Source organism: Filicampus tigris, chromosome 18, assembly GCF_054856515.1.
Source record: "Filicampus tigris isolate MCC_2025a chromosome 18, RoL_Ftig_1.0, whole genome shotgun sequence".
Classification (NCBI taxonomy): domain Eukaryota; kingdom Metazoa; phylum Chordata; class Actinopteri; order Syngnathiformes; family Syngnathidae; genus Filicampus; species Filicampus tigris.
The window spans coordinates 15,278,288-15,288,154 of NC_141234.1; the positions used below are offsets into that span (position 1 = coordinate 15,278,288).

The window sequence follows — 9,867 nt, forward strand, 5'->3', positions numbered from 1 at the left end:
TTGTGCGTTCTTATTATCAAGATCAGCTATTTTATTTTCCAGATCCTTTCGTTTACTCCATGAGGCCCTCTTCTTTTCAGCCACAAATGATATCACCTGCCCTCTCAAATACGCCTTGAGGGACTCCCATACTGTTGCAGAGAAATCTGATGTCATGTTAAGGTCCAAAAATAACGAAATTTGGCCAGATATGAAGTCAAAAAATGTTGAATCTGATAACAGAAGAGAGTTAAACTTCCACAGTCGTTTGGAAGCCATAACGTCGGGCATCTTAAATTTATCTTAAGTAAAGGAGGTGCATGGTCCGATACTACTACAGGAAGATATTCACATGATAAAATTTCAAATGTCAATTTATTACCAGTGAAAAGATAATCAATTCGACTGTACGTTTGGTGACGGTATGAAAAAAAAAGAATATTGCTTGTCCTTAGGGTGCAAAAAACACCAAATATCCGAAATCCCATAAATCGAAAGAAAAGACCGCACATGGGTAGCAGATTTAGATATCACATATCCAGGCCTGACAGATGACTTATCCATCACAGGGTCCAGACATAAGTTGAAATCCCTTCCCAAAATGAGTAAATTAGAATTTAAACAACAACAAAAACATCCTGCAACAATTGTGAGAAGAACTTGCTGGGCTGTGAACCCTCCATTCCCTCACGTAAACCAATAAGACGGACGTTGTTCCTCCTGTTTCTCCCCTCCAAGTCCGTCAGTTTCGCCGTTAGCTTGGTGTTATCAGCCAGCAGTCTTTCACAGCAATCCTCCACTTTAGCCAAGCGTTGTGTAGTAATTCGGCGTTACCTTCCAGGGAATCCAAACGCTCGCCATGACTATTGACAGTCTTTTGGAGCCCATCCAACTTCCCATTCACTTTGTCAAAAGATTTTTTCAACTCCGTGAGCAGGGAAGTTTGCAGGTCGGCTAGCGAGGCAGCCAAGTCAGCCTTGCTAATAGTAGCGGCAGCAGCATCCGATTCGTGTTTTCCGTTCACTTTGGGAGGTTTAGGGTGGCATTATGAAGTAGAGCGCTACTAAATGGCGAAATAAACTTAAAACGTTAGTTCAGGTATACCAAAAAGCAGTTTGGAATGTGGGTTGTAAAGTCAAGTCGTGGGAGCCCGAGCGTTATGCAACCTACTCCATGCTCGCCAAACCGGAAGTCTCTCCTTTGCATATTTTGAAGTGAGCATTAGTAGGGATGTCCACATACATTTTGGTGCCAATTGAGCGCCGATTTTGGACGTCATAAACAATGTACAATAATTTCCAATGGAGAGTTTGGAATCGGTTCCTCCCGTGACTCCGGCCGAACAAGGATAGAGCGGTAGGGGGCGCGGCCATTGGCCTAATTAACGAGAGGCGGTATTCATGGAGTTACTTATTTCCTAATTTCTCCAAATTGAATGGATAAAATAGAAAATGCCACTCTTTTAATTTTCCTGATCAAAAAATATATAAAATGAACTTGTTAGTGAAAACATGGCCATCCCGACCCCACCGTCCCTTTAACTATTTAGATATACATGCCTGCATTCACATAACTATTCAGACATGTACTAAACTCACACATTTTCCAATAAATGTCTTAGTAACATGTATTAACACAGGAATTCATTAATTTGGGTGGTTGCAAAACATTTGGCAATCATTAATTAAGTATTTTGTGTGAGCTCATCTAAAGTGAGCGCTATCAATCTCTCATAAAATATTTATCAATGAGATGTAAAGGCTGACAAAGCCTCAAGACTGACACAAATTAATCTTAACAGACAAAGGAAAGACACAACACAAAGGGATACAGAACATATTGTTTTAATATTTATTTGATTTATTTATATTTAGTGGGTTAACATGGCTGCATAAAAACTTGCCAACACCAACAGTGGAACAAAAATAACACATAAAATCTTTGAGGAAAAAAATACTTACTTATACTTTGCATATAAAAATATTTCAACATACGTAAAATAATACATTAAATGTAATTGTATGACTGTGAAAACAAAGTACGCTGATTCCTTTGAATTTATGTCTCAGCCATCTCTCACAGAGACTAATTCTTGCCAACAGTGGTTACAGTGACTGCATTTGACTACTTGTATTTTTTCTAAATGTCTTGAATCAATCTGCCCAATGCATCGTTACAGTGTTTCTTTGCGAGCCATTCAAGTCCACTCAATCACTGCAAGGTGGGTCAGAAAGCAAATTGTCAGTGCGATTTCCCCTAAGCCTCTGCTCCTTGTAGGATCAGGCCCTCTCAAGATGCTGGGGATGGGCACCAGTTTGCGGATCTACTTACCACCTGCTGTGATTGACAGTGTGATGGTTGTACCCAAGTGCAGAGAGTATACGATAGGTACGCCACTCATCACTGATAACTGAAGATCCATGCCTAATCATGGGGACTAGATGTCTTCGATATCTTCTCTCCACAAGACGCAAAATAGGCTTTGTCCGTCCTTGATGATGCCTCACACCTAGCATCCCAAAGACCCATGTTTTTCTTTTCCAGCCACCAGTCATTCTTCCTCTCCCATACTGATGCAGGAACAAAAAAACAAACACAGATGTAAACAGATTCCTTCTATTAACAAAAACTTCTTTGACTCTATTTGACAAATATTCATAGTCACTCCTATAACTTACCTTTCTTTTTGTTGGGTCTCCTGGCTCTGTGCCTTGAGCCCTTCCCTGTGTGTGTGTTTGTGTGGGCGTGTCAGGAGTAAGGAGACAGTGGTGCTGGGGCCAGGTGAAACCAATCTTCGTCAGTGTGCTACTTAAGCTGGTCCCTGACTCCACCTCGTCGCCAGATCAACTCACTCATTCACGGGTTTGTGCATCCAGCCATTTTTCTAGTTGCTACCAAGTAGTTTTGCAAACCCTGACTCTGTCTTTTTCCCTGCATTCTTCAGAATGTTTATTGCCCTGATCCTTGCCTGATGGACCTGTGCCCTGCAATCAACTGGATTCCATTCCATTCCTTGACCTGGGACTGCTGAATTTTGGACCACTGCTGCCTGCTACAGCTTGGTTCAATAAAACAATCACCTTTCCTGCCACCCTGTCTCCCTCTCGGCAATTGGGCCCTCCACACACCCAGCGCCTTAACACTTTTGCGCCGAAAATGGCTCTCATCGATCACAACAAACTCCCTTCTTCCACCAATCTGCTGGCCTGTACGTCTTTGCATCCTTTCAACTGCTGTGACATAGACCTCCCTTATTTTTTGGTCATTTTAGTGAGAGTTGTTGAACTAGCTGCAATTGCGTCATCCATCAGCCGAATGCCGCTCCAGTTTGTCAGCTAATGTCCACCAGACTCCACCATCTATTGTTCTACAATCTACATATTATGCACCTGTCTTGTTTTATGCTAATAGAGTCAACCAATCTAACACACGACGTGCTAAATCAACAATAGCATTTCACATCGAAACAACAGAACAGACGTAACATCAGCCAATCGCATTCATATGCATTTCAGACACCTCTAGGAAAACATCAAATCAAAGCATTACAGCACCTAATGCAATAACCTAGTCTATGGCGCCCTCGCCTGTTGAACTCCTCCACCTGCAATCACATCCAGCTCGAGGAACTACACGGTGCCAGAGCCCCCCCCCCCAGCCTCTTTGTCTGGCCCATGTACTTGAAACACAAGAACATCATGCATAAACAGCTCTTCAGCGGTTAGAGCGCCCCGAGCGGTGGAAGAAAAATCCACAGAATAGCCGCACCAGACTATAAGCCGCATGGCTCAAAATCTAGGAAAAACGTTGCGTCTTATTGTCCGGAAAATACGGTAAACAGTAAGTAATTGCGAAAACAAAATTAGGTTTTGTAAAAAAGTGTACTTATGTGTAAATTTGAAAAAAAAAAAAAGTAGATTGTAGTTAGTTAAAATGATTATTTTTGTATTTCTGATTCTAAATTAAAAATAAAATATGGTAATTTCAAAATTATTAAACTATACAGTACAGCTATGTTCATGCCAGTATATATCTGTGCGGGTAATTTTATTTGTCTAATTCTAAATATTTGACATGTTCATCTGTAACTAAAGCAGGCTACGCCTCTGTTTTAATAGTTTTTCAAATGGTGACGCTATTAATATATTTTTTTTTAATTGAATGAATTATGGATAATAGAGTATGGTGCAATATTTTCATTGTATGATACAAAACGATTTAGATTAGGTTACATTTTAGTTCGTAATCCGACAGCTAACAATAACTTGTATTCTATGTAGTTGTATTCAGGAGGATGATGACCTAAAAGTGATTTACCCAGACCTGCACACAAATGAAGTGTTGTCTGCTCCTGTTTCGGTCGCCTGACCGTAGTTGGGAGACGCAGGGGAGATCCCTCTCTAAGGCCGGAGTTGCCTCCGGAGTCGCGGTTGTCGCACATCATCGATAAAAGGGTGGGAGGGAGCTCAGTAGCTCAACAACACACCCTGCTGTTTCTGGAGCTGCGGGTCCAGCAATGTGTTGCCACGGACCCAGGAGGAGGCCATGGGGGTGACGTGTGCTGCGGGAGCAGGTGTCGTGGCGGTGCTGGCGGCAGATGAAGCCTGGGACACTGGCAAGACAAATGGAAATAAAATTACTTCATTCCTCACCTTAATTACTTTGTCACTGCCTTTGTCCCACTGACACGTTCAAGTCACTCACGCTGAGACTCGATCTCCACGGCTGCTTCAAACAGCACGTGAACTGTCTCTGGTGGCTCTGCTGACGGCTCTGCTGACAGGACGGATGGCTGCTCACTTGTGCCTGTAAAGAGATGCAAAAGATCACCTCATAACAATCTGGATCCGGGGCCATCTCCCCCCACGGGGGTGGGCGAGGTGTGTGAGTTGCTGTCGGCCCGCCCGGTCGTTTACCTGAAGTGGAGCCAGACACCATGTATTTGGCTTCATTGTACCTTCCGACAATATAAGCATTTAATTGATACATGTACGAGCCGGGCAGTGCCGCCTTTCTGCGTCTTAAGTAGTCCACAAACCTACATGCAGAAACCGCCAACAAAAAATGTCATGTCATGTCATCTTCCAAACCGCTTATCCTATACAGGGTCGCGGGGAGTTGCTGGAGCCTATCCCAGCCGTCAATGGGCGAAGGCAGACTACACCCCGAACTGGTCACCAGCCAGTCGCAGGGCACACATAGACACTGTCACTGAGCGGGAATCGATCCCACGCTGCCCGCAAACAACTCAGGCGTGTGTACCACTACACTATCACTCCCTGACCACTGCCACAACTATAATCATCATCTGATGCTTGATGGAAATGGAATGGAAATATCACCGTTTTCCCGCTCCTGGTGGGATGCAACCACCATGCAGGCGTAGCCCACGTCATGGCTCAAGAGCCACTTGCAGGTTTGACCCCGGTACTGGCCAAACTGGAGCCGGCTCTCACTGAGGACCAGTTGCCGGCACTCGAGGTCTCCCCGACCTCGGACAACGCGGACCCTGGCCTCCTCCTTCACCTGCGCGGCACCTTTGCAGGTGGTGACTGCAGCTTTTGATCTGCAACAATAAATGAGCAGTATTTGATATTATAACGCATTTCATATCCTAGTCCACTTGACAAATACACAATAACAAGCACTTTGATGTGACATTGTATACCACGGCATGTAACACAAAGCGGTCTGAAATTCAATTGTTTTTTGTTGCACCCCAAATGGATAAAAGCACAGTGTTTTCTTCAAATTAGTTTTCATTTCAATGTGGCTGGTGTCTCTAAAACTCTATCGAGAGACTAAAAGCACAACTTTACATGCCGTAGCTATTTATGTGAGAACTCGGTCGGTGATTTTGGGGAGTATTATAAAAAATCTTTGGAAAATGTCTCCATCAGCTCTTAAATTCCACCCCAATTTATTTGTCCAAACAAATGTACCTTTAGCTGTACAAGGCATTAAAATGAACAGGAAACTCAAGAAGCATGGCAAGTCAGTGCCATCATTTTCCCCATGGCTGTGTTTCCGCCACGGTTTCAGCCTCAGCACTGCAACTGCAAATGCTCCTTTTCCGGTCCCATGTATTTGAAATTAGGCTTGAAATCCATTTCCTGTCTCACACACACATACACCCCCCCCCCCCCCCCCCACACACACACACAACCCACATACACTCACACACACACACACGCACGCACACGCAGACATGGTCAAGAAAACAATTCACACACACTTGCACATTGAAATTGTGCATATTCATTCACAAATCATCGCTGTCCTGTGAAAAACACATCTCCAATTTTGGAAACTTTTTTTTACACTTCACTTAAATGCGATGTCTGTAACGCGGAAACATGATTCGTGTAAAAATAAGAAAATGAAAAAATATGGACATAAGTGTTTTTCACATGACAGCGACGAAATGCATTACTACTACACTGGAAAAAATAAACTTTCCTTTTGGTTGCACATGATAACAATGTGGTTCATCAACAAATATACAATAACTTGTAAACAGGAAAAAAAAGCACTTCACTTTGGACACATTCACATCAATATAGGATGATTATTATAGTACTGTATGATTATTATTATTGGTGGTATTGTCATGGAAAAGTAAACCCGTATTAGCGTACACATCTAAGTCAAAGTATAGTTAAGTACATATGTAGTACAAGGTACTGCTTAAGTACAAGATACACTGCTCATTCTTAACAATGATTGCAATATATTTATTGTTGTTAGGAATGATATGCAAGTACATTAGCTGTCTAAAAGATACACTGCTCATTTTTAACAATGATTGCAATATATTTATTGTTGTTGTGAATTGTAACAAAACGTGTATAGCATTAGCTATAATACGCACTGTATAAAATAATATATCATATCATGTAGAAATAGCAAATGGAAGTGACAAATATTTTTTGTATACACTGCTCATTTTTAACAATGATTGCAAGATATTTATTGTTGTTGTGAATTGTAACAAAACGTGTATAGCATTAGATATAATGCGCACTGTATAAAATAATATATCATATCAAGTAGAAATAGCTGGAAGTGACAAATATTTTTTGCATTGCCCATGTAAGAGAGGAATGTGTATATTACTTTTGATGTGATTTGTTTGTCCTCCCGCGGCACGGTGGTCGACTGGTTAGCACGTCCACCTCACAGTTTAGAGGTTGTGGGTTCAATCCTGGCTCCGGCCTCCCTGTGTGGAGTGTGCATGTTCTCCCCGTGCCTGCGTGGGTTTTCTCCGGGTACTCCGGTTTCCTCCCACATTCCAAAAATATGCATGGTAAGTTGATTGGACTCTCTAAATTGCCCCTAGGTGTGATTGTGAGTGCGGATGTTTGTCTTTGTGTGCCCTGCGATTGACTGGCAACAAATTCAGGGTGTCCCCCGCCTACTGCCCGAAGACAGCTGGGATAGGCTCCAGCACGCCACGCGACCCTTGTGAGGAGAAGCGGTATAGATAATGGATGGATGGATGTTTGTCCTCCCCCTGTTACAGAGCACGTATGTTTGTATTCGTACACGAGAAACAATTTTACTGAATTCAGACACGTACATCGGTTGCAGCTGATAAACACTGTTGAACCAACATATCGTTTGAATCTTTTAGAGGGTAACAGTCGTCAATTGATTGGGTTTTACCACATAACAACCACGTGCAAACGAAGGCGAAGTACAGTACAGTACTTACTCTTTTCCGGCGATGCGGTGCATACGTTCGTGTACATTCGCGACCAATAAAGTGATACCTCCCTCTCTCCCGCAAAAAAATATAAACGAAAACGACTCAATCCTTACTTACCGAAAGAGTGGAATTGGAAGTGGTGAATTCCGTGACTTTTAAACGAGCTAGCGAGTAGTAGCGGCGACGTACGTGCTTCTTCGCGGGCCAAACACACACGGAATGGCCGAATCAAAATTGGAAGAACCCGCGGGCCCGGTCGAATACAATATTGACCAATGGGGTTGGGGGGGAGTGGGGGCGGCGCCGCGGATTTGTGTACGTGCGCGATTGGGCCAGGACGAATAGAGTATCGACCAATGGGGTCAGGGGGGAGGCGCCGCAGATTTGTGGACGTGCGCGATTGGTCGTACGAGAATAGGCGCCGAGCCAATCGTTTTAGGAGCTGCTTACCCGAAGATGGCGGCGCACTAGGCGTTTATGGATCACAGCATAGTGACTATAAACGTCTTGTCTTGAAGTTAGTCACATGATACAAGTCTTTCAAAACTACTATATAAACATGAAACATAGAGCTCACTGAAAGTGATTATAATCAAGTCTGCAAACTTCACAATTTGTTCGAACGTGTCACAGTGTAAAAATAACAGTGTTAAATAACTTTCTATGACAAATACAGCACTTAGAGACGATGCTTTCAAAGGTGCAAACAACACAAAGCTTATAGCGGGTGACAAGCAGAATGCACAGTTACGCTGCTTACGATAGGAGGACGACTCGCAACAAGGGAATCTGGCCAGTGGAGGAGTAATCTCAGACAGGGGTATTGTCAGACCGGAAAGGGTATTCGCAGAAAGGAAGTGGTGGTCGTCGTAAAGATGTGGTGGTGGTCGTAAAGGTTTGTGGTCGTAAAGTTTTGCAAATAAAAGCGTTTACATTTTCAACACGAAGTGATGTTAGTAAAGATTTGAAAATAAAGTGATGAAAATAAAAAAGATTACATTTTCACAAAAACTTGTAAAACGCGCATTAACGCCGCTTACGATTGGCACCCCCCCCCATGTGAAGGTCAAGCAGCGTATAAGAGTGGCAGTAACGTGAGTATGTTGTATGTATTGTATTGAATTGTATTGTATATGGTTATGTATGCTATTTTTAACTATAGTATAGAAATTTAGAAAAGCCTTTGTAACATCGACGTGTGCACATTGTACTGTTTCTACTTATAATACTCAATATTTCCACTTATAATTTCTAAAAAGTCATGTCATGACGTTGCATTATAAGAAGAAACTTGAAATTATATTTATATGAAATGTCCTTTAATACTTATAAACCTGTATCAGAATGTTATGACCAGTAGCTGTTTGAAATATTCATGTTGTAGTTGTTAAATATCGATATATTTAGAAAGTATTGTATAATTGTAGTAATCATAGTTTATTTATTTTTATTTATGTATTTTTTCAATACTGTACAGAATATCAGAGGAAAGGTAGGATCTTATGTAACGGGAAGGACTAGATATTAGTTTATACTTCCTCATACCCCCTTTCGAGCAAGTGAAAGTGTGATTTGCCTTGCCATATTGTTTAATTTTTTCTTCTTTGTTTCCCCGATGTATATTAGCATTTCAAGTTTAATTTGAATATTATCTTATTTACATATACGAAATAAAGACAATCAATCAATAGTGGTTGCGACATAAAAGATAAAAACCATTGCATATAAAATCGTAACGTATGATTCAACCATCTCCTAGACGCATTTTGCACTGCAGCGTTTGTCTTATAATGTGTCTTATAATGTAATTAACACTGACACAAGACTGAACCACTACTTCCTATGTATACATTATGCTGCAGCCGCAGCTCCAGGGAGGAAAGGTGGACGTGCGTTAAAAGCGTATCCGAGCAAGAGGGACTTTCCCCGGGCAGCCAAAAGTGGAGTGGTGGCTGCCTATAATAGCCCTGGTAGCATAAAAAAACTCCAGGGAGGAGGGGCGGACGTGCGTAAAAGCGTGTCCGAGCAAGAGGCACCTTCCCCGGGCAGCCACAAGTGCAGTGGTGGCAGCCTCCAGCAGCCCTTGTAGCATAAAAAAGCTCCAGGGAGGAGAGGCGGACGTGTGTGAAAGCGTATCCGAGCAAGAGGCACCTTCCCCGGGCAGCCAAAAGTGGAGTGGT

General features: G+C 42.4%; 1 long non-coding RNA gene across 1 annotated transcript; it reads right to left on the bottom strand.

Moving 5' to 3' along the window:
* Positions 1-4,160: 4,160 nt before the first annotated feature.
* On the bottom strand, positions 4,161-8,511 carry LOC147132694 (uncharacterized). The gene is made up of 3 exons (XR_015082241.1): positions 7,805-8,511; positions 7,096-7,260; positions 4,161-5,545 (listed from the first exon to the last, which is right to left on the bottom strand). It is a non-coding gene; the product is annotated as an uncharacterized LOC147132694 (long non-coding RNA).
* Between the last annotated feature and the right edge of the window lie 1,356 nt (positions 8,512-9,867).